Here is a 23265-nt window from a genome sequence, read left to right as displayed (position 1 = left end):
TCCTATGCATGATCATGTGCTTGCTTCTGTTGCACAACTGGATTATGCTATGTATGGGATGCAGCGGGTGGCCTGGCTATCTTTGGGGAAATGGTGCCACAGTATTACCTGGTTGAGGACAACTGGGCAGGTTTCTGATCTGCATCCCTCCCTGCTGAGCCTGAGATGGCCAGTAGATCATGACTGTGCCGTCTCTCAAGCGTGCTGCACGCGTTCTACATTCCCGTGCGAAGTGTCTCATTTTATGACTATACCAGTACTCTGAGGGTGTTCGTAACAAACTCCTACCAAACCCTCCAGACTGCATGGATCCAAATAGTGGTGGTAGACCAGGTTGGCAATTTGCCTGAGACATTTCTATTTGGAGATTATGCAAATTCTGGGTATTCATGTATTCACCTCTTCTCCTTACCTGCACATTCCAGTTTACCTGTGGATTGTTCGTAGGAGGCATGGCCCCCAGTTGTGCTGTGATGACCGCACCTTCTAATGAATGTACTCTCATCTTTTAGTTTTAGATCCTGTTTTTCTTGGGCCTGAAACAAATATGCTTTATTAACCTGTATCTTCGACTGGGATTTCATCTCCAGCCCTATTACTCTATCTACTTCTGTCAGCTTGGGGCAAGCCTTTCTTAATGGTGTAGAAAAATAAGGCATGGGATCCCTCGTCTGGCCCGCGTCCTAGAATTGTCAGTAGGTTCTTCCCCTGTTTTCATTATACTATTTAATAGGGCTCCTACATCTTGTTTGTTGGGGTACGTATCTCTTAGGGATGCCCCGATTATTGGCCTGAATTTATTGAACGCTGCCCCATCATGTAAATCTTCTGAGTGTCACTGTATTCAGCCCTGCCTGTCTCATCACCAAGTTTGTCTTTTCCCCAACAAGGGAAGACACCAAACTCTTAATGTCTCCTAATGCTGAAGACACTCCTGCGGTTTGCTTTTCTAGCTGCAAGATCCATTTCCCCGCCCCATCGGATAGCGAGGGCAGCATGTTCTTTACATTTTCCCTATCCATGTGAGGCCAGGGCAGATGCATAATATTTTGATCGGGAGTCTGGATGAGAGGCATCTGTAACTGTGGGTGAAAGTCTTTTCCATTGATATTTTCTTACCCGCCCTTTCTGCGTTCATATGTTTCCCAAACTATTCATAACACCCTCATGTAGAGGTAGTCCCAGCAGGGATCCCCCATCCTTCTTTGACACATAGTGCCTCCTTATGAATTTGCTGGTATCCCAACTGTACTATCAGCAGGTTACCGGAAAACTCGCCTTACCATTACCAGCACCCGCTATCCCAGTGTTAGCAGGATATTGTGGGTGCTGGCAACGGTGGTAACTTCCTATGGAGTCCTACAGGACTCCATGTGATGGAAACTACTGAATCACTGGCACTGTTGTTAATGGTGCCTGTTATTCAGTCATTGCGTTTCCAGTAGGGGCCTGAACTCCCGGTAGGTCAGGCCTGCTGGTAGTTCACTGCCCCTAAGGGCAGACTCAGAGGGAGCCTGTCTTCTAAAAATTCCCTGGGCCGGTAGTACTGGAATTTTGACTAGACCGGGTCACCCTTAATGAGGCAATAGTCTTGCTGTGTCCATGCGTCGTTTTTTAAATGAACCCTCTCTTGGCCATCTAATCAACTGAGGCGCTCTCCCGTCTGTCCACCCTGCTAGAGTGTCACAAAACAACTGTGCATAAAAGGGCACCTTTTTGCTGCTGAACCAGTGTTATATTTTCCTCAAATGGCAGAGTTCCTCTATGTCCCCTTGGAGCCTTCCCTTTTCCTAAAACCATAGTACTAGACCCATTTTATGAAATGCTTTCTTAAAGCTGGAAGACACTGTATGCTCTAACCCTGGTAAATCCCTTATTTATTTAGTTTGTTATTATGCTTTTTCGAGGAGGCCCTCGAAACATGGTATACTGCTAGCTCTGTGTCCACGGCACAATCGCACTGAATTTTGAAAACTTGGCATTCCCAGGTCTGAAGTGAGACGAGTGCGCCAGGACCAGAGTAAATGCGGTTACCGTGTTGTCCAGCCGCAGCTACGATCTTTGCAGGTGCACTGCATTTGTGACCCTCTCGCCCATGAAGCCTGCTGCAGTGAAACTGGCCTGATCCATCCAGCCATCAGGAGTGGAGAAATCGCCACTGTCCCGTTTAAGAATCATCGCTGTATCTTCGGAACTGAAAGCCGCAGAGCCGTCCTTTTGCCGCACTTGAACCTGCAACCGAAGTGGACTCGACTGGCAAAGTTTGGTCCAGAGTGCGCCAGGGTTCGGTGAGTAAACCTAACCCTAACCGTTGGCCCCTAGCTCTTCCATCCATTTTTATGCACGAGTGGCCCCTGAGGGCCCCTCTCCTTTCCACTGCTAGTGCGAACTAGTGAACTATACCCGAACCTTGGAATCACCTCTACCTTCAAGTGGAGGTCCTCCCTGAATAGTGGGAATCTATTCTTCATTGCCTCACCCACCTTCCTGAGCTGCTACAGCCCCCTGAAGAGACCCCGTTTTGCCCATTGGAACAACCACATGCTCTTGCATTGCCTGTACTTTTGAGCATTAGGCTCATCTCTTCTTAGGGACTGGACTGCCTCTTAGTTAGGAGTGTGGTTGATGCAGAAGGGGCTAAAAACTACTTGCACTGCCTGTTTCCTTCCCTTTTAGGTTGTGGACCCATTCATGCAGTTAACCCTTTAGACCCCAATGGTCTTGTACTTTGATAGCTCATCCCCACATCCACCCAGTCTATTGATTTAGTTTGTTCTGGGATAGAATAATGGGCGGCGACAGCTCATCCCCGCATCTACCCAGTCTATTGATTCAACATGGGTCAAAACCCATGACAAATCCCCCGCCCGACTGCGCTTTGATTCAAGTCGAGGGGAAGTCGGATGCAAAGGAGGTTTTGAGCCCTTGCGCTGGTATGTCCCCATTATCTTCTTCCAATCCTGTAGGTGGCACAGTTCAGCATCTTTTCCTCTTTCCAGTCGATCAATCAGTTCTCCTTGCTGGTCCTGATGGGAGGATTGGGCGGTACCCTGGGCCCCTCGGGTCTCGGCTCCCGGTCCCCGGTCGTCCTCCTTGGTCAGTCTCCGGGTTTTCTTTCTCCTAGGACGACAAAGGAAAAGCGGCAATACCTATTCGTAGACATTTTTCCACCACTATTAATGGTGTGGCAGACATATACATTTTATACTTTAACATACCTAACATTTTACTTTTGAGATACAAGTTATCATTCAAAGACAAGAGTATAATATTTTAGAGACTATATGTGGGATATTTTAGGGTTGGAACTGAATTAATCTGGAGCGGTCCCCTCTGGTATTGCAGAGGACTCCTCCAGTTGCTGCAGAGTGTGCCTGGGATGGCAACACTTTAGCTGATTTATATGTACCCACTTGTCTTCCCCCTCTGCCAAACTGCCTTTGGGGATGCGGATCTTGTAGGCCACAGGGGATATCTTGTCTATAATTTCAAACGGTCCCTTCCATGTAGGCAAAAATTTTATCTGTTTGGCCTGGTTTCTTTGGAAATTGTATAGATAGACCCGATCACCCACCTTATATTCCTTTCGGGTAGTTTTTAAATCATAGTGGGTCTTCATGCTCTCGGCTGATGTTTCTAGATTCCGCTGAGCATAGGCAAAAGCATGCTGAAGGTGTTTCCGTAATTCTCCACATACTCATGAGTTGTGGAGGCATTTATCAACGTTTGCTCTTGGGTACTGTAGAGTAAATGCTGGGGAAGCACCATCTTGCATCCAGTCATCAACTCAAATGGCGACATTTTGGTTGCAGATGAAGGGGTAGATCTGATGGCCATTAGGACCAGAGGTAATCGGATATCCCAACTTGGCCCAGAATCTGCCACAAACTTTTTTAAGATGCTCACAATGGTTCGGTTATATCTCTCCACTGCTCCAGAAGAAGCTGGCCGGTAAGCAATATGTAGCTTTCTTTTGACCCCCAGTATCTCCCACACCTTTGTCATTACTTCACTGGTGAAGTGGCTACCCCTGTCTGACTCAATCCTTTGAGGTAGACCAAAACGGGAAAAGATGTGGTTAATCATCAGGGCAGCTGCTGTTTCTGCCTTGCAGTTTGGAGTTGGGAGACATTCCACCCACTTGGTAAACAAGCATGTAACGGTCAACATGTACTTGTTTCCTCTAGACGAGCGAATCACAGGGCCTACAAAGTCGATTTGCAAATCTGACCATGGCAGTGTCATCCCCCTCTTTTGGAGAGGCGCACGGTGTGTGAGGGATGATGGCTGAAATTGTGCACGCACAAGACACCCCTTCAAGTATTGGTCGAGGTCCTGCCCCATGTGTGGCCAGTATGCAACCTCTCTTAAGATTTCCAGTGTTGTGTGAAACCCCCTATGACCGGCGGTGGCCACATCATGGGCGTGACTTAACATCAGGCTTCGGAATGAGGTAGGAACCACCCACTGATCATGGCCAGCTTGGGATTTCCTTACCAACAAACTGTCTTGGATTCGGAACATTTTTGGACATTTCATCAACACTCTTAGGTCCTCTTTCCCAATGTAATTGGTATCCGTCAGGGGAAAGTTCTCAGGGTCCTCAAGGTGTTGGTAAAACTTACCAATAATTGGATCCCCCTTCTGAGCTGTAATTAAATCAGCATCAGGGGTCTCCTTACTCCATTGTGCAGTTGAAAGATCATTGTGAGCACTTGTCTGGGACCTAGTGATAGCGGTGACCTGGATTTCCCCCAACAGGGACTCTATTTCGATTAGATCCCCTTGGGTGGCCCCAGCTGATCAGCTAAGTCATTTCCAGTTTTGTCTGGTCCCTCTACTTTGGAATGACCCTTGATCTTCTTCCAGTAGATGGTCATCCCATTCGAGGTGACCAGATCATCAATGTTTTGGATTAACTTCCCATGTTTCAGGGGTTTGTTATTAGCGCATAACATGCCTCTGGTTTTCCAGTTGACCAGGTGCTCCACGAACCCGTTCCATACATAATCCGAATCTGTGATTATGACCAGTTTGTGGAGTTGATGCTGGACAGCAGTGAGGATGGCCTGATGCACAGCCATCAATTCTGCCACCTGACTACTTCGGGGACCAATTTTGTATCCAGCTGAGGGTTCTGGGAACTCCTTCACCCATGCATTCCCTACGCCAGCCACCAGTTCTTTCTCCCCGTCGTTGTCAACATGGTAAGAGCATCCATCCACATAGACAGTGGGCATTCCCTCACACTTGTCTTCTTCAAAGACTTTGTGTGGGGAATTAAGGTATGCCTCCATGTTGTCCTTGATTTTTAGACTTTCGTCCTCGAGACAGCTTTCTCCGGCACAATCATGCAAGTCAGCCAGACCTTGCGCGAGGGGACTCTTCTTGTTTTGGCCATATCTGACCTCCACAGGAACGCCTTGCATTGACAGAATCCAGGAAGTAATTCGGGAATTACTCACATTTCCGGCCCGGATTCTGTCACTTTGGAGATATTGCAGAGGCTGGCGTGGAGTCTCCACTATGATGTGTTCCCCCTGGATAAACGGGCGGTAATTCTTCAATGCCCACACCGTTGCCAGGAGTGCCTTCTCACAATCGTTGAATTTTTCCTCCACAGAGGATAAAGTTTTGCTCGCATAGGAGATTACTTTATTGACCTTGTCATGCTTTTGGTATAATACTGCCGTCAAGCACGTATTAGAGAACCCCGTCTCCAGGAAGAACTCCTTGTTTCTGACAGGGTAAGCTAGGCAAGGCGCTTGTGGGAGGCTTCTTTTGAGTTGTCTTACCGCTTCGGATTGTTCTGGACCCCATTCCCACTTGACCCCCCCCTTCAAGAGATGAATCAGGGGTCTGGTGATCTCTGCGTAGCCCCCAATGAACTTTCTGCTGTAATTAGTCAGTCCAAGGAGGCTCCTTAGTTCCCGCAGAGTTGTGGGGTCTTTCAGTTTCTGAAGTGCTTCCACTTTCTTTTCCTGGGGACAGAGACCCTGAGGAGTAATCTCATGCCCCAAGAAATTAACACGGGTTCTACATCACTGTGCTTTCTGAAAGGAAAGTTTTGCTCCGGCGGCCCTCAACTGGGTCAGAACATAACGGATCTCCGCTATGTGTTCCTCCACAGATGAACTTTTGATGAGGACATCATCTACATAAGCCAGGTTACCCCTTGCACCCAGGTCGGGCATGGCCTTGTGTAGGAAAATGTTGAATTAATTGCCGGAGTTCAGGTATCCGAAGGGAGTCCGGGTCCATGTGTACTGCTGGCCCCCAAAGTTAAAAGCCAGCTTGTATTGGACCTCCCTACTGACAGGCACAGTCCATTAACCATTGGTCAGGTCTATTGCAGTGAATACCTGTGACCCCTGGATCTGGGCCAGCCCTTGGTCAATGTAGGGCAGAGGCCATCGGGAAGTATGGACCTGTTTGTTGAGCTCCCTAAGGTCGGCGCAGAGTCTCCACTGGCCGTTTGGCTTCAATATTCCCAGCACCGGATTATTGAAAGTGCTGCGGACTGGACGGATTATTCCCCGGGACTCTAGGTTCTTAATTACTTCAGTAAGGGCCTCCATGGATGCGAGAGGCAAGCGATATTGCTTCACAAACACTGGAGTCATTCCAGGGTCCGTGGGAATTGTTGTGGTGTGGATGTCGGTGCGACCACAGTCATATGAGTCTACCGCAAAGAGATCTTGGAAATCCAAGAAAACTTGTTTCAACTTTTGCTTCTGTTCCAGAGTCACACAGGCATCAGCTAGGTTGACTCTCTCTTCCACCATCTGCCTGAAGCCTGGAAAGACTTCTGGTTTGGCTAATTCAGCGGCCTCCTCCAGCTGGGTGGAGAAGTCCCTGGTCAGAGTGCTGTTTTGGACTGGAGGCTTCCGGTGGGAAAGGCAGCCCTCATGGACCTAGAAAATCACCTCATTCCTCCTGAAGTCACAAGTCACATCTTCCTTACCGTAAGGGCATGAAGTGTACACCAGGAAGTTCCCCCCATGCCGGGTGAAAATCCTGTCTGGTGTTGTATTGTCCTCACTGTCACTGTCAAAACAGTCCTTGGGGATAGGTCCTAACAGTTCATTTCCTAGATCAATGGAGAAATGTCGGTCATCAACCGCCATTCCAATAATGGTGCCTGCGGCTAGAGTAATACTCTTTAAGTCGCTGTTATCCACCTCTATTGGAATGGTGTCATGTTCTATGTTGACTAATGGAGTTGGGTTTACCCCCAACCCTTGCTGTTGGAGAGAAGCATTTAGATGTATATAAGCATCAGGGTTTTGCAATTTTTGTCCTCTTAACTTTCACTTCCAGGGAGAATTGTCGGGTCCTTTCTGGGATGGTGACTTCCTCTTTGATCTGAATTTCAACTGCATAAGGTAGCAATTGAGCTGACCTAAATGCTTTTTCTGGATCATCAAAGCCCATGGGATTATCCGCTAATCTGGACCAAGCTTTGAAGTTTATTAGGTCCAAACTAATGGCAAAGCGATTGAGAATGTCACTGCCTAAGTAAAAGGCGGCAGTGACATCTCGCACGACCCAACAATTATGGACTATGCTCTTGTTGCCAATGGAGATTTTGAGCATACACCTGCTTGCCAGGAGATGTTTGGAATTAGGTGTTTCCAGGTCCATTTCCCATTTGTCTATCAGTTTGAATGTGGGAATGGCTGGATCTTTTGGGAGTTGGCGGAACATGGCTTCGCTGATGAAGCTCTTACCGTTGTTCACACACACTCGAACGAGAACAGAGTCCTTCCCATCATTTAACTGAACAGGGATGAACAACTGCTCTCCAATTTGCTGAATATCAGCCAGGCTCTGAGCTGATTTCACATCTTTCTGGACGATAGGAGTGGGAGTTTCTGATTGTGGATTAGTAAAGAATTTCAGGGTGTTTCCTTCCAGTGTGGAATACCACCTTAAACTGGAAGGAAGGTTGATTTTCAGAAATAGAGAGGACCCCCCATCACCAGTCTGTTGTCCTACCGCTATTACTGTCACGTCTGGAGTTTGGTTGTTCTGGAAGTGAAATTTTACTTGGTCAGATTTTTGTTCAACCATGTGGCAGGTGCCGTTTAAACTAACATGGTTGACACTCTGTTTTAATTTTATTGGTCGGCTAGTCTGGGTCCAGAGGACCTTGTTTACACAATCTATTAGGGGTGACAACCTTCTCAGGAGGTCATTCCCTAGTAAACAAGGGGTGCCCTCTGGAGTCACTACTATGACCGGGTGTTTCACCTTGTGTCGCCCAATATTAATGTCCAAGTCTAGAGTCCCCTCAACGGGAATTTCCTTCCCGTCAAAGTTCTGCAGTTGTCCAGGAAGAGAGGTAAGAGGAATTCGGTAATTCTCCCCCCTTGCTGCATTTAGTTCCTCAAAGGCCCTTTTGGACAGAAGGGTAGCTTGGGATCCAGTGTCCACCAGTGCCAAAATTGTACCCTGCCCCTGTACTTGTACCGGGGCATAGTATATTCCCTCCTTCTCCTCAAGGGGGCACAGATAATGCACATTTCTGGACAACTGGTGGGCTAACTTTCTGGTTTTGGACATTGCTAGCGAAGAGATTTCGGCAGAATTCTGTGGAGAGCCTTGGGAATCTGAAAGAAAAAGTTGGCAACTGGAGATCAGAGCCATTGTGGGTTCCCCTGGTTCCGGTTCTGGGCCGCCCCCCCCTTTTTGGAGGCAGTCACCAGGATGGGTTTGAACCAGGGGATTTCAGTATTGTCGGTTCTGGGATGAGATGATGGGCGGCGGTAGCTCAGTCTCCATATCTCCCCAGTCTGGATTGGAATTCCTTGGGACCCATTTTTCTTTGGGAGGAGTTCCCCCATCTCTGAAGGAGAAGATCCTTTTCCCAGGATCTTCTGAGGATCCCTCTCCCTCAAATTGGAAGACCTGTACCTCCTCCACAAAGTGGGTCTGTTTGGGTCCTTTGTTTCTCCTACCCCCCTCTGCTCCTTGGGAGGCAGGCTTTCAGGGGCAGGAGATTTTGTTTCCGGTTCCTGGTTTTCCAGGGGCTGTTTACAAGTTGGGAAGGATGCTTCCTCCAAGGCTTTACACCCCCCTGCCCCTTGTGCCTCCTCCCTGGGAACCGGTGGGTTATCGGGGTGCTGCCCCCGTCATTGTTCTGGAGCACCAGGTCCCGAGTTTGGGGCATTCTGGGGTGGCATGCTCATCTGAGGGTTCTGTTGAGCCCTCAGTATGTGACCCGGATCTCGTGCCATATTTTGGACCTGGCGCTCAAGTTGTGATACCCGCTCAGGCTGATACGGGGCTCTATTTTCTCCCCTGGGCTGATCCCGGGAAGGGTAGCTATCCCTTCTCTGGTAGTACCCCTGGTTGGGAAGATTTTGGTACCCCTCCGCCCTTGGTCTCCCCTCTCCCAGATTAGGTTGTCAGGGCTCAGGGAATTGGGGAAAGAAGGATGGATGATTTTGGGGCTGGAAATTGGGTGGATACCTGGGGAAAAAGTTCTGCCCAGGATTTGGAGAATTTCTGCCCTCCTGTGGGAAGTTGGGAGGGAAGTTCCCTGGGTTAGGTGCTTGGCCGGATCCCCCCCCTTGGGCTGGAGGAGTCCACACATAACCCAGGATTGGTCGGTTTCCCTTATAGCGGGGACTTACAAAGTCAGGGGAGCGGGGGACCCCATTTGTGGGACTACCTCCTCGACTCCCTGTCTGTGACTGGCCCGAGGGCCTTCTGGGCTGTGAATTATTTGGTGCAGGCAGGTTTTTAGGCCCCCCCATCTCCAAATCTAAAACAGGGCAACCTTTACCTCTGCCACCTTGGCAGCAGCAGGGGTGCTGTTGGTTTTGGGGTTTTTCGGCGCGTTATTTTTATTTTCGATAGGCTTCTGCACCTCATAGATCCGGGTAGCCTGTTCAATGACCCAGTCTAAAGATCTTTTCTCATGAAAATCTCTCACGAGCTGGGTCATTATATATTTAGGGAGAGCATGGAAAAATGTATTGACAAACTCTTTGCTGTCTGTGCGCACCCTTCTGGTGGTCTGCGCAAAAGCACGCTTTAATTCTTGCACAAACTCTTGTGGGGCCTGATCCTCCCCACATTGCAAATTGTAGGCTGCCTTGCGAGCCTCTTGGGGATTTCTGTGCACAGAAAAATGTTTCAAGATGGCCGCCCTGTATGTGGACCACCTTGAATGATTTTGGTCCTCCAGCCCCGCAAAGAAACTGGACTACTCTGGTGAGAAGGTCCACTTTACATATTGAATACAGCTTTGGCTGTCCTTCAAATGAAAAGTCTCCATCATTTGCTCAAACAGCTCTAAGTGCTCCCAAACAGAATACTTGGCGTTCTTATGATAAAGCGTGATAACACTCCTTATTGCCTTTATTTGCTTCAATGGGTCCTTAAGCAAGGCCCTTTTTGCCTTATTGGCCTTTTTGGTTCGGGTAACCCTGGTCCATTCATCCTCTGACTCAGACGCACTGCTTCCAGAGGTGCCATCTGATCTTCCAGGTTTTCCCGGATTCTGCGAGCCTAGGAATGGTTGGCAGAATGTGGGGACCTGGTCTCCTGTGTCCTGTGACGTTCAGAGGAGTCTTCAGATTCCTCCTTGCTGCCAGGATTTGATGGGTACCCCCCCACTGACCTAACTGGGCAGAAGTTTTCAGGATGCCCTTAATGGGCCTACTCTCCTGGGGTTCCCCACTAAATTGCACTGTGCTTGGGTGCCCATACCCGGATGCCGCCCCTCAATTCCTGGGAGGTACTGGCCTATGAGCCCCATACTTCTGGTTGGATAGTACTCTGCCATCCCTGTGGCCCGGTGCTCATGTGCGCCAGGGGACATGGGGTTGGCAGAGTCCAGGGACTGAGAGATATGAAGGCCTCTGGTAATAGGGCTCCCGAGGTTATGCTCAGGAGTCTCCCTCTCACAGCGAACCTGGTCTCTATCCACCCCTGCTCTCTGTTGCAATGCAAGAGCCTGCGCTTTCAGTTCCTCAGTTAAGGACTTACTAGACTCTATCAGTCTCTCCTGCATCACTACCTGTTGCTGGAGCCTATCATTGTGCTGACAGAGAGCCTCATTTTCTCTCTGTGCCTCCTGATTGGTCCTGTAGTACTGGGCCAGTCTCTGCTGCAGGAGGGTTACCTCCTGAGCTGTGTCCCTATTGGCCTGCTCCTTTCTTGCCAGAGCATCCTCCACCCTCCTGGTGTGCTCTAACAAGTTCTGGTGTTCTTTTTGGAGGTCACCCAGTCCCTGGAGGGCCAGGTGATTTTCTTCCATTTTCCTTTTTAAGTGGCAGACTTCCTGGCCTAAGGTATCCCTTTCCTGACTAAGAGTCTGCACTGTGCTGCCAGGTCGTCCCTTTGCCTTTGGAAGGCACCAGCTTTCTGGTGTTCTTCATCAAACTCTGCCTGGGTATCCAGGTCTTTCAAAATCAATTTATTGCTTTCCTCTTTCTCTCTGTCTAGTTGGATTTGCAGGGTGGCTACCTGCTCTGTGCATGCCCTGTTGAAATTGATCTGTTGCTCCAGCTTTTTCTGGCTCTGCAGTAAGAAGTCCAGACTGTCTTGGTGCTCCTTCTGCAAAGCCAGAATTCTGGTAACCTGGTCCGTCTTTTCCTGTTGCAGGATATCCATATCCTTCTTTATTTTAATGATGTACTGTCTACTCTCATTTTCGGACTCCTGGCTTCTGTGCAGCCTCTGCTCAGAAGAGTCTAGATCAGATTGGGCCTTCTGTAATGCCAGCAGTTGCCTACTCGCCAGATCTTGGCCTTCAGCACATTTGTCCTGCATGGCTCCCATATGTAAATATAAATATGCCGCTACCCTGGCAATCTTGTTGTGCTCCTCCTTGGCCTTAGGGGGCATATATAGTTCACTCAGGGCCACATGTAAGGGACCCTGGTCTCTCCATATATCTGACCCTGTTTCAGTGATCTGGGGTGCGATTGCCTGCAACCAGACCGTCTGGTCCTGATGAGTCCACTCACCTCTCACAAATAGCTTATGTAAGAAGTGCTCTCTGGCTATTTTCATATCTACCAAGGTCGTCATTCTGGAATTTGAGTTCCTTCCTGACTTACAGAAGTTTGTATTTTATTTTTGCAAAACAGACCTTTCCCTTAGAGCGTCCTTTTGAGGAGTGCTTTACAGCGTAACACAGCGTGGTGATCCGACCGGATGTATGTATCTTGACAGTTAGCACACTGTATTAATCTGCACAAGTGATAGATCTAATCCGGAATCCCCGGCTACGAGCCCCCAATTTGTAAGAAGATTCAATTCAACACTACAGCTAAGTCAATGCCTAGTCTGGGACACTGAATGGAAACCCTTATTGATATATCTTTATGTCCAGTTCATGAGTTCTGGATGACTACCCCTATATAACACCCCTCTCTTAGACTCCCCCTGGCCCCACTGAGCCAAGAAGTAGTTCTGTTTTACAAGTTTAAAAGGTTTATTTGAGAAATAAGACAAAATATAGATACCACGCTTTTATAATAAATTAATAATCGATATCGCCCTTATAAATATAATGTTAATCAACAATGGGTAATCTGACACTAGCACACTTCTTTATAATCAATCAGGAGTTAGTATAGGATGGATCAAGTAGCAAAAATACTTTTATGATTTCAAGGGAAAAGCAATGAGGAATAAAATGCAGTACAGAAATACTTGAGATGATTTTAGCAAAAGATAATATAATCACTTTTTCTCTGGCAATTCACCCCCCTCCCCTATGCAATGTAAGACATGGAAGTAGATGGAAAGAGGAGCACACAGTTCTCAGGAATGCAATCAAATACAATACGAAATTCAGTTCCCCCCCAGCAAGCTTAGAGAAAACCGGTATGAGTTTTAAAACACAGGCCCAAGTGCTTTGAATGTGGTGGCAATGAAGTGAGAAATATGCTGAAAATGCTTTTAATTCCCTTTAGGAGGTTCAGGGTGAGTGAGAGATACTTGGGATGAGTTCAGGCTCACTTTAGCAATGATTCAGAGATGGTGATTAAGAGGCAAACAAATTTTTAGCAAGGAAAGAAATGACTGCTGATGGTTACATGTGGCTGGATTTTTAACCAAATCGCAAATCGCGGTAGAATTCGCGAGTGCGTGAATCGTGATTATGGCAAAAGTATAAGGAGCAAGTCGGTTCTAGGTTCGGTGGAAAGCTGAGATTCTAAGCTTTCAGAGGGAAGTTAAATTTTGTTCATATCCAAAACGGTTCCAGAGATACGGATGATTAAATAAAGGTAGTTTTTCGGATTTAAAGTAAACTCAAAATGACAGGTGACAGCTTGCAGCTTCAGAATTGACAGGTGACAGTTGTGCAGCTTTACAAATGACAGATGACACGATTTCTAGGAGGCTGTTCTACTTAGGTTAAAATAGTTTGGATTAGATTATTTTAACTAACAGACTGGTTCTGCACAGTTCTGCTAGGTACTCACAATATAAATTTGAAATAGGCCTCGCCACGGATCTGGTCAGGTTTTTGGACTGGACTCCGGTTCTGGTCTCGGCACTTCACAGTGATCTGGGTCAGCTCTCTGGTTCTGCTGACAGCGGTCTGGGTCACTCTGGATCTCTGGTCTGGTCTGTCCGGATACAGCGGTCTCTGCACGGCTCCTTGATCTCTGCGCTGGTCCTGGCAAAAGTTCTTGGCAAGGGATTCAAGCAGCTCGCCTGGCTGTGAGTAGCTTGCAATGATTTGAGGCCTGCTGCAGAGAACTCAGCTTGTGGTTTTAGGCCTCTGATTTAGGTTCTAAAGTATAAGTTCTAGGTTCTGGAGTATGTAGCTGGAGTCAGTCTGGAACTGGTATCTTCTGGATGTTGTGTGGTCCGGCAAAACGCTCCGCAGCAACTGGATTTGAATGTCTCTACCTGTCCCAGCAGTCTCTTTTTATGTGTTTTGAAAATGGGTGTGTGCCTGGGCCTAGCTAAGCCTGCTCCTCTCTACTTGTCATTGGCCCAATTCTCCCCTCTCCCATGATTGGGGGAAGGAAATGTGAGTCAGAGTGATGATGTAGGTTTTATGGGTCAGAGGATCCTCCCCTGGTCAGTTTGCCCACAAATCTATATTTGATTCAAATACATCCTTCCCAGATATACAATTTGTTGAAATTACATGTGCACATTATATATTCCTTATGGTCCATGCTTGTCCGCCTCTGATCTTCCTGGGGGCTTGCATTCAAAAATGACAACATTTTGCGCTTTTTAACTGGTTTTGCAATATCGGACATTTACCCAAATTTACACACATGTGCGCAAGGAGTATGGACATTAATTGATGAAGTGTCAGATTTTTAACATGCAGACGTTTGGAGTGAGTCCCTATTTTCCGCTAGCAACCCCCCAGAATACACCACAGGGTCCTAACGCATCTCAAAATGTTCACAGAAAAATCACAAAAATAATGATATTACTTATATAATTCTGACAAGTCCGCACTTTGAGTTATCTATCTTTTTAAAATTATGCCCTGGTCAAAAAGGGGTGTGGCTTCCCACATCACAGGGTGAAATAACTGGTTTATCCACTTCCCCCAATGTCAGGAATGGCACTCTGTCAAGAGTGGCACAGGGCACCTCGGTAGGGTTTGGGTGGCTGTGCTGAAGTAAGGTAGCAGATAAGCACACACAGCAGGAAGTTCAACAAGAAAGAAGAGTAGGAAACTGTAGCTGGGAGCCAAAAGGGGCAAAAGATACAAAGGTACAAACAAACTGGATTCCCTCTTGGGGTGTATGCTGAAATGGGAAAGAGTGTTCCACGAACCTTAGGAAACTCCAGCCTTCTGCACAGATTGCTATAACAGAGGCCCGTGCTGTATGCTCATGGCTGGGAACAACAGCAGTGGGTGTCTGTAACACTGAAAACGTGACAAGGGAAGGGGCAGAGGTTGCCTGCCGGAAACCAACGGGCAAGCTCTGTACAAAAGGGATTACATAAGACACATGAGAAGACAAGAACAGAAATATCCAGTGAAAAGGAAGTCAATGAGCAATCTAGCAGAAGGAAATGAAGGAAAGGCAGTTAGACAGAAGTAGATAACCTAAGGTGGAGTACATAGGACTCAAGGAAGAGAACAAGGGAGCAGCAGTCAGGAAAACAGAAGGGCTGTAAAGTAGGAAGCAGGTCTGCAGTCAAGAGTGGCACTAGGTGCAGGCAAACTGTAGTGGACTGCGGAGGACTGTAGTAGATTGCAAGGCAGGGAGTCCAGAAGAACAGGACAGAGAGAGATTAGTACTAGGCGACAGACAGAGAGCCCAAAAGAATAGGGCCGCGAGGTAGGGAGCCCAGCGGAGCAGGGCTGTAGGCAGCTAAGTGTAAAACAGGCTGTAAGGCAGAGGAGTGTAGCAAGCCTCAAAGCAGGGAGCCCAGAGGACAAGGGCTGTAGGCAGCGGAGGGAGCAGGCAGCAAGGAAAGGAGCCCAGAAGAGCAGGGCAGCAGGGAGTGAGCCCAGAGGAGCAGGGCCGCTGACTGTAGAGGGCTGCAGAGGACTGTAGTAGGCTGCAAGGCAGGAAGCCCAGAGGACAAGGGCTGTAGGTAGAAGACAGCGGAGCGTGATCTGCTGCAAGGCAGGGAGCCCCGAAGAGCAGGGCAGCAGGGAGTGAGCCCAGAGGGGCAGGGCCACAGACTGTAGAGGGCTGCAGAGGACTGTAGTAGACTGCAAGGCAGGAAGCCCAGAGGACAAGGGCTGTAGGTAGAAGGCAGCGGAGCGTGATCGGCTGCAAGGCAGGAAGCCCAGAGGACAAGGGCTGTAGATAGAAGGCAGCGGAATGTGATCGGCTGCAAGGCAGGGAGCCCTGAAGAGCAGGGCCGCAGGGAGTGAGCCCACAGGAGCAGGGTCACTGAGTGTAGAGGGCTGCAGAGGACTGTAGTAGGCTGCCAGGCTGAGAACCCAGCGGAAAAAGGTAGGTAGCAAGCAGCGGAGCGTGATCGGCTGCAAGGTAGGAAACCCCGAAGGGCAGGCAGGGGCTGGAAAACAGCAGAGCGTGATCAGCTGTAATGTAGAGAGCTTGGCAGGGCAAGGGCGGAGGCTGGAAGACAGCAGAGCGAGATCAGCTGCAAAGTAGAGAGCCCGGCAGGGCACTGGATCCAAAACAGGGAAATGCAGCAACAGGAACAGCAAACAAAGTAGAGGGTCAAGGCAAACAGGAGCGGGGAGATCTCAAGATGCAAGACACTGTGCTCCTGCAGGCAGCTGCTTATATACAGCCCTGCCCTATTCTGAGGCAGGCTAATTGACAGCACCTGGAGCAGCACACCTGAAGACAATCTGCCTCCTCCCTCTCTGGTCCTGAGCAGGTGGAAGCAGCACTGGCTGCTAGGGCTTCTGGGGATTGTGGTCCCAATAACGAGGAATGAGAATAGCCAGGAATTGAGGACTGCAGCCAGGTGCATTGTGGGAAATGTAGTTAATTGAATAAAACAAGAAACAACCAAAGTTGAGCAAATGGAAATAAAAGACCAAGGCGTGAATAGGAGTTGTTCAAAGAGGATTAGGAGGATAACTGAGTACCAAGTGGTCCATGATGGTTGCCAAGGCGTGCGCCAGCGGCGCGGGCATGACAGTATGCCCCTCTCCATGCCCCTCTCCAGGCCCCCTGAAGACTGACCAACAAGAAGAGCACGTCCAAGGACTGTCACACCGCGAGAGAGTCTTATACCAAAAAGGCACATCATGAAGCACCAAAACTGTTTAATGCTGCAAGGTGAGAGTCTTGAAGGGAGGAGACATTAGCAATGTTTCGAACCTTTGAGGTAGAATTAAAAAAAGACAACTTCTTAGGGACCCAAAACCCAACAGAGCGTTCATGAACTGAGGAACTGTGGAGATGTGCTGCAGACTCCATGGCATATATTGCTTTGAAAGAAGTGGTCTTCCTTAGGACTGGCAATGGTACAGTGCTGAAAGGTGGAACCAGAGATTCAGCTGAATTGTTTGCTCTAGGACGGTCATCCAAATAGTCAGAAGCAGCAATGGCAACATGAAGATTTGCGACAGAGACTTCAGGAGTAACACATGTTGCAGGAACACCATGAGTTGCAGGAAGATCAGGAATGGCAGTAAGAAGTTCAGATGCTGTAACAGCTGGAAGTAAAGGTGTCACAGGAGCACCAGCCGACAGGGACGCAACTGAGACTGATGGCGTCGTGACTGGTAGTTTAGGTGCTGCAGAGGCACCAACAGGATCTACCGGAGCTGTAGCCTTAATAGGAGAACTTTTAACTGGCTTTGCAACAGGTACTGTCCTTGCAGGCAGAGAGGAAGGGGGTGCTTCGACTGCAGTAGGAGTGATCTGAGATGAAGCATCAGTAGCAGATTCAGGAGTACTAGCAGGGGGAGCAGCAGAGATTGGGCTAGCAGATCTTGTAACAAGTAGCACGGTGGATGTAGGACCAGGAAAGGGTAAGCCTTCCGAAGGCTGGCCTGCAAAGTCTTGTGTGCCCAAGTTGATACATGGATCTGGGGTATTGACAGTAGGCAAAGTTGGATTCCAGACAGGTACTGGGTATGTTTCAGGATCTGACTCATGGTCAGGAGTGCCAATGTTCATAGAAGCAGAGTACATTTCAGGTCTGGTCACTTCAGTAGAGGCTGTAAGTGGGAGTAAAGGACTGACATCAAGGGCAAGAATGGAACAATCCTTTGACTCAGAGGAATGTCCAGTCAGATGATTACACTTGATCTTTGGTGTAATGACCGTGTGAGCGATCTGGCCCACTGGAGGAGTCAATTCTTCACCATCTGAACGACAGCCTGAGTTACTGTGGCTAGTAAGTGAATGAGCGGTGTCAAGCTGTAACTGGTATGTATATGCCAAGTTCAGGTCTTCCATCTGCTCTGTATAAGTCTGTATCCTCTTCTGTGTTACCAGTACAGGCCTTAATCTGTTAAACTCTAAAGACAGAATGTCGGGTGTTGGACATAGTGTCAGATGGTCTGGTAAATTGTGTCCCTTTGCTAGATTCTTATAATGCAGATAGACAAATTCATCATAGAGGTCTTGGGTTTGTCTTTTAAGGCGCAAGAGCTGTTCTTGAAACTGGTATGTTCCATTAGCCAGTTCTACAACTTCGGAATCTGGTGTAGCAGAAAAGCCAGGAGTTACCATCTGAATACTGACCTTAGAGTTATCGTGGTTAGTAGTTACAGGGGGAAGCATTAGGACAACCGATGGTCAGTATTGGTCTTTTGTACCCAGGACTAGCAGCTCTAAGTTCAGTATACTGAATGTCTCGTCCTGTTAAATGAGTGGTATCAGTAGTCTGGGGAGATTGTGTAGCTTGCCAAGCTGATCTTGAGGATGTCACTTTGGCAATAACGTACTCTGGTTGAGAGTTTGCCACAATGAGTGCAACATCTTTGGTTGAAGCAGTGTCAAAAGAAATGCCAGAAAGTGCATGAGTGTCTTCCACTGATTGGGCTAACAAAATCTGCAAGAGTTCGTTATCTAGCTGTAGTTCATCTACAGATAGAGACTGTGGATCATAGTTGCAAATGTCATAGTAGTTATGCATAGAAGCGTCAGAGAGCCAGTGAGTGTAGTACTGTGCTTGTAAACCTTTGTTTACTAGGACGAGTCTGTCTTTTAAACTAGGGTTCTTGTTTGCTGTCCTTAGAAAAACTTTAGATCTTTGTAGAGGTTTCTTGAACCGAAAAGAAGCCATCTTTGGTCTGTGTGTGCTTTTGCTGCCTATGGAACAGGAATCTTTTAGGTCTTGCATTCTGTCAGGAATGGCACTCTGTCAAGAGTGGCACAGGGCACCCCGGTAGGGTTTGGGTGGCTGTGCTGAAGTAAGGTAGCAGATAAGCACACACAGCAGGAAGTTCAACAAGAAAGAAGAGTAGGAAACTGTAGCTGGGAGCCAAAATGGGCAAAAGATACGAAGGTACAAACAAACTGGATTCCCTCTTGGGGTGTATGCTGAAATGGGAAAGAGTGTTCCACGAACCTTAGGAAACTCCAGCCTTCTGCACAGATTGCTATAACAGAGGCCCGCGCTGTATGCTCATGGCTGGGAACAACAGCAGTGGGTGTCTGTAACACTGAAAACGTGACAAGGGAAGGGGCAGAGGTTGCCTGCCGGAAACCAACGGGCAAGCTCTGTACAAAAGGGATTACATAAGACACATGAGAAGACAAGAACAGAAATATCCAGTGAAAAGGAAGTCAATGAGCAATCTAGCAGAAGGAAATGAAGGAAAGGCAGTTAGACAGAAGTAGATAACCTAAGGTGGAGTACAGAGGACTCAAGGAAGAGAACAAGGGAGCAGCAGTCAGGAAAACAGAAGGGCTGCAAAGTAGGAAGCAGGTCTGCAGTCAAGAGTGGCACTAGGTGCAGGCAAACTGTAGTGGAGTGCGGAGGACTGTAGTAGGTTGCAAGGCAGGGAGTCCAGAAGAACAGGACAGAGAGAGATTAGTAGTAGGCGACAGACAGAGAGCCCAAAAGAATAGGGCCGCGAGGTAGGGAGCCCAGAGGAGCAGGGCTGTAGGCAGCTAAGTGTAAAACAGGCTGTAAGGCAGAGGAGAGTAGCAAGCCTCAAAGCAGGGAGCCCAGAGGACAAGGGCTGTAGGCAGCGGAGGGAGCAGGCAGCAAGGAAAGGAGCCCAGAAGAGCAGGGCAGCAGGGAGTGAGCCCAGAGGAGCAGGGCCGCTGACTGTAGAGGGCTGCAGAGGACTGTAGTAGGCTGCAAGACAGGAAGCCCAGAGGACAAGGGCTGTAAGTAGAAGACAGCGGAGCGTGATCTGCTGCAAGGCAGGGAGCCCCGAAGAGCAGGGCAGCAGGGAGTGAGCCCAGAGGGGCAGGGCCACAGACTGTAGAGGGCTGCAGAGGACTGTAGTAGGCTGCAAGGCAGGAAGCCCAGAGGACAAGGGCTGTAGGTAGAAGGCAGCAGAGCGTGATCGGCTGCAAGGTAGGAAACCCCGAAGGGCAGGCAGGGGCTGGAAAACAGCAGAGCGTGATCAGCTGTAATGTAGAGAGCTCGGCAGGGCAAGGGCGGAGGCTTGTAGGCAGCAGAGCGAGATCAGCTGCAAAGTAGAGAGCTCCAAAACAGGGAAATGCAGGAACAGCAAACAAAGTAGAGGGTCAAGGCAAACAGGAGCGGGGAGATCTCAAGATGCAAGACACTGTGCTCCTGCGGGCAGCTGCTTATATACAGCCCTGCCCTATTCTGAGGCAGGCTAATTGACAGCACCTGGAGCAGCACACCTGAAGACAATCTGCCTCCTCCCTCTCTGGTCCTGAGCAGGTGGAAGCAGCACTGGCTGCTAGGGCTTCTGGGGATTGTGGTCCCAATAACGAGGAATGAGAATAGCCAGGAATTGAGGACTGTAGCCAGGTGCATTATGGGAAATGTAGTTAATTGAATAAAACAAGAAAGAACCAAAGTTGAGCAAATGGAAATAAAAGACCAAGGCGTGAATAGGAGTTGTTCAAAGAGGATTAGGAGGATAACTGAGTACCAAGTGGTCCATGATGGTTGCCAATGCGTGCGCCAGCGGCGCGGGCATGACACCCAAGCTCAGCTGCTAGCAGAGGCACTGCCCCTCCCAGTTTACCCTAAGAGGAAGCCACTTTACGGCCCCCCAATATAACATTTGCCTGAGTCCAGGACAGGCCTTTGTTGAACTCCCTGTAGTCCCCAGCTGCTCCACCCCTAATCTAATCAACAGGGCCATGTGACCTCAGGATGCAGCCAGGCCTGGCAGCCAGGCCTGGGAACACAGCTGTTGATCCAGTATCAACTCCTGTCGGGGGTAGTTGTCAGGCAGAATTCAGTTTCATTAAGCCAGGTTTCAGCTAAATGTCAGTTTTTGGTTCCAGTTTTCTACATTCAAATCAAACTGACAATTTTTACATATACATTAAATAATTACTTCCTTCAAGTCATTTCAGAATATAGTTTTACATTGTATCCACCTCTTATCAAGTCTTTCCTTGGTCTGGTTTTACACAAAAGTCTGGTGGTTTTAAAACGCCGGCTTTCTGATAGTGGTGAGTACTGGTAATGCAACCATTTTTGGGATTAGGAAAATGAATTCCCCACAAGAAGGTTGTATTTTTGGAGTGGTCTCGTGCCAACTGCGCAGTTCTCCTATTCTGGCGTGAATGTGGGCGGCGATAGCTCATCCCCACATCCACCCAGTCTATTGATTTAGTTTGTTCTGGGATAGAATAATGGGCGGCGACAGCTCATCCCCACATCTACCCAGTCTATTGATTCAACATGGGTCAAAACCCATGACAGACCCATGCTGGGGAACAACAGTTACAGGTAAGTAACTTAAACCTTATTCTGCACTTTGTTTGCTGTCCCGCACTATAGTTTGCACCTTCTGATTTTTGCTGCTGTTTTATATTTTAATCACACCCTTAACATTTGCTGCAGCTTTGTATTATGAATCCCTGACTTTTCATTGTGATCTTTGCTGATGTTTATAATATTTTGAATTTGTTCTGCTCTTCATAGTGGTGTGCTCTGGTCAATATTTGACACCTAGCCTGAGACTTTTAATCTGTCACACCTGCATTACTTTAAACGTGGACTGCAACGCGCGATATCTTCCTCCTGCTCCAGAAGCCCGGATGCGTTGCTCATTTGCTTGGACCCAGTGAAGTTTTACTCCCGGGGGTTATTTTCTCCTGAACTGGACTCTCTGTGATGCTGCTCCTCATTAAATGTGTTGTGCCTTTTTGCTGCACCCCGTGACACTAGCTCCAGACGGATGTTCTGCTCCTGGGGTGCGCCATGTGATACTGTGCACCTCATTGATGTTTAGCTCCCGATGTTACATATAGCTCCTTGACGGCATCCAGTATTACAACTCCTCGTTAATTTTGAGACCCTCTGGTTGCACCATTTGATTTTGCGCTTCTGGTTGATGTTTGGTACCTAAACTACACCCTACTAACATTTTCAGCAAACCAAGTCAATGGCTTCCTCCCTTGCTCTAATCCCCTTCTCATTCTCTTGCACACCTGCACCCCTTATCGCATCCTCCTTTAAAACTTTGCACTCTCCCCCTTGCACCCTGGTGCCTATAAATGCAAAACGCAAAGAACAGCAAATGTCAAAACAATTGGCATTGCCAATGCTTGCTTTGTAAAGCTACCTCTAAATTGGAAGAGAATTGCATGAGTATTCCTGAGGCGGCTTTGCGTTGGTTGTGAGGTAAAATGGAAGCAACCTGCTGGCTGTGAATGGCCACACAGTGAGTGCAGAAGGCACCAAGCCCGGTGGGGGCACTTAAAGTTTTGTGTGGAACGCATCCTCGTTCCTGAAAACGAGGAAAAGAGTGCTTTTTGAAGTGTAAAACACAGAGTGTTGCCTCCGTGAAATCCTCATATAGGAATGTTTTTTCTGTGCATATTTCTTTGAAGTCTTATCTTTTATTACCGGACTGGGGCAGACACACGTGTGAAATGGAGAATGCTAATGGCCCCTTTCATTGACACGTCACAGGTCACTGGGAAAGGGCCATTAGTGTTCCAAAGCCCCTCATTATCTGTATAATCCACAGTAAATGCATGCACCACATAAGCCTGGTTTTATTCTAGCTAGTCTTCAATGTGTCTAAATCGACATGAAAACAGTGAGGTACACACTTGCACATTTTATTCAGACGATGCTTGTGTCAAACAATTCTGTGAGTGAAGGCAAGTAGGCCAATACACACAGATGTCTGGTTGTCCTGTTCATGTTACAACGTTTCAAGCATCAGGGCGTTGTAATTGTTTTACAGACTCCTTGATTTTGGGAATGAGGGGTGTCTGAAATAAATGGTGAAAACAAGAAAAGGGGGCGTTTTAAAAAAATTGAGACGAGTATGGGTACAACTTTAGACTGAGAGTGACACCACCAGGGCACCAAATTATGCATGCAGTTCCTTGATCCACACGGTGGCGCGCAGGTCCCACGGTAGCACTGAGGACCACGTTAGATTTCTGCTCACAGAGTCGCCATAATTTCGGCCCCTTGCGTGGGCACCGCGGGAGGGCACTGCTGAGTCACCGCCCCCGCTCACTGGGGCAGGAGTGGTAAATAAGAAAAAGGGTCAGAGAGCCTTTCTTCCTTCAGAACAGACCTTCTCTTGTATTGATTGCGTTTCCCAGTCACTAGAGGGCAGTGCTGCCTCATGCATGTATTTCACAGCCAAAGTTTTAGTTTAGAAAACATTATTTACATTTTTAGTCCTAATAATACGACATTCCAACTTCTCTTACAAAAATATGTAGGTTATGTTACGAACTGAAATCA

This window comes from Ambystoma mexicanum, chromosome 1p (genome assembly GCF_040938575.1).
Source record: "Ambystoma mexicanum isolate Mex_15411 chromosome 1p, UKY_AmexF1_1, whole genome shotgun sequence".
Taxonomy (NCBI): domain Eukaryota; kingdom Metazoa; phylum Chordata; class Amphibia; order Caudata; family Ambystomatidae; genus Ambystoma; species Ambystoma mexicanum.
The sequence above is the reverse complement of the archived record's forward strand: the minus strand, read 5'-3'. Positions refer to the sequence as shown.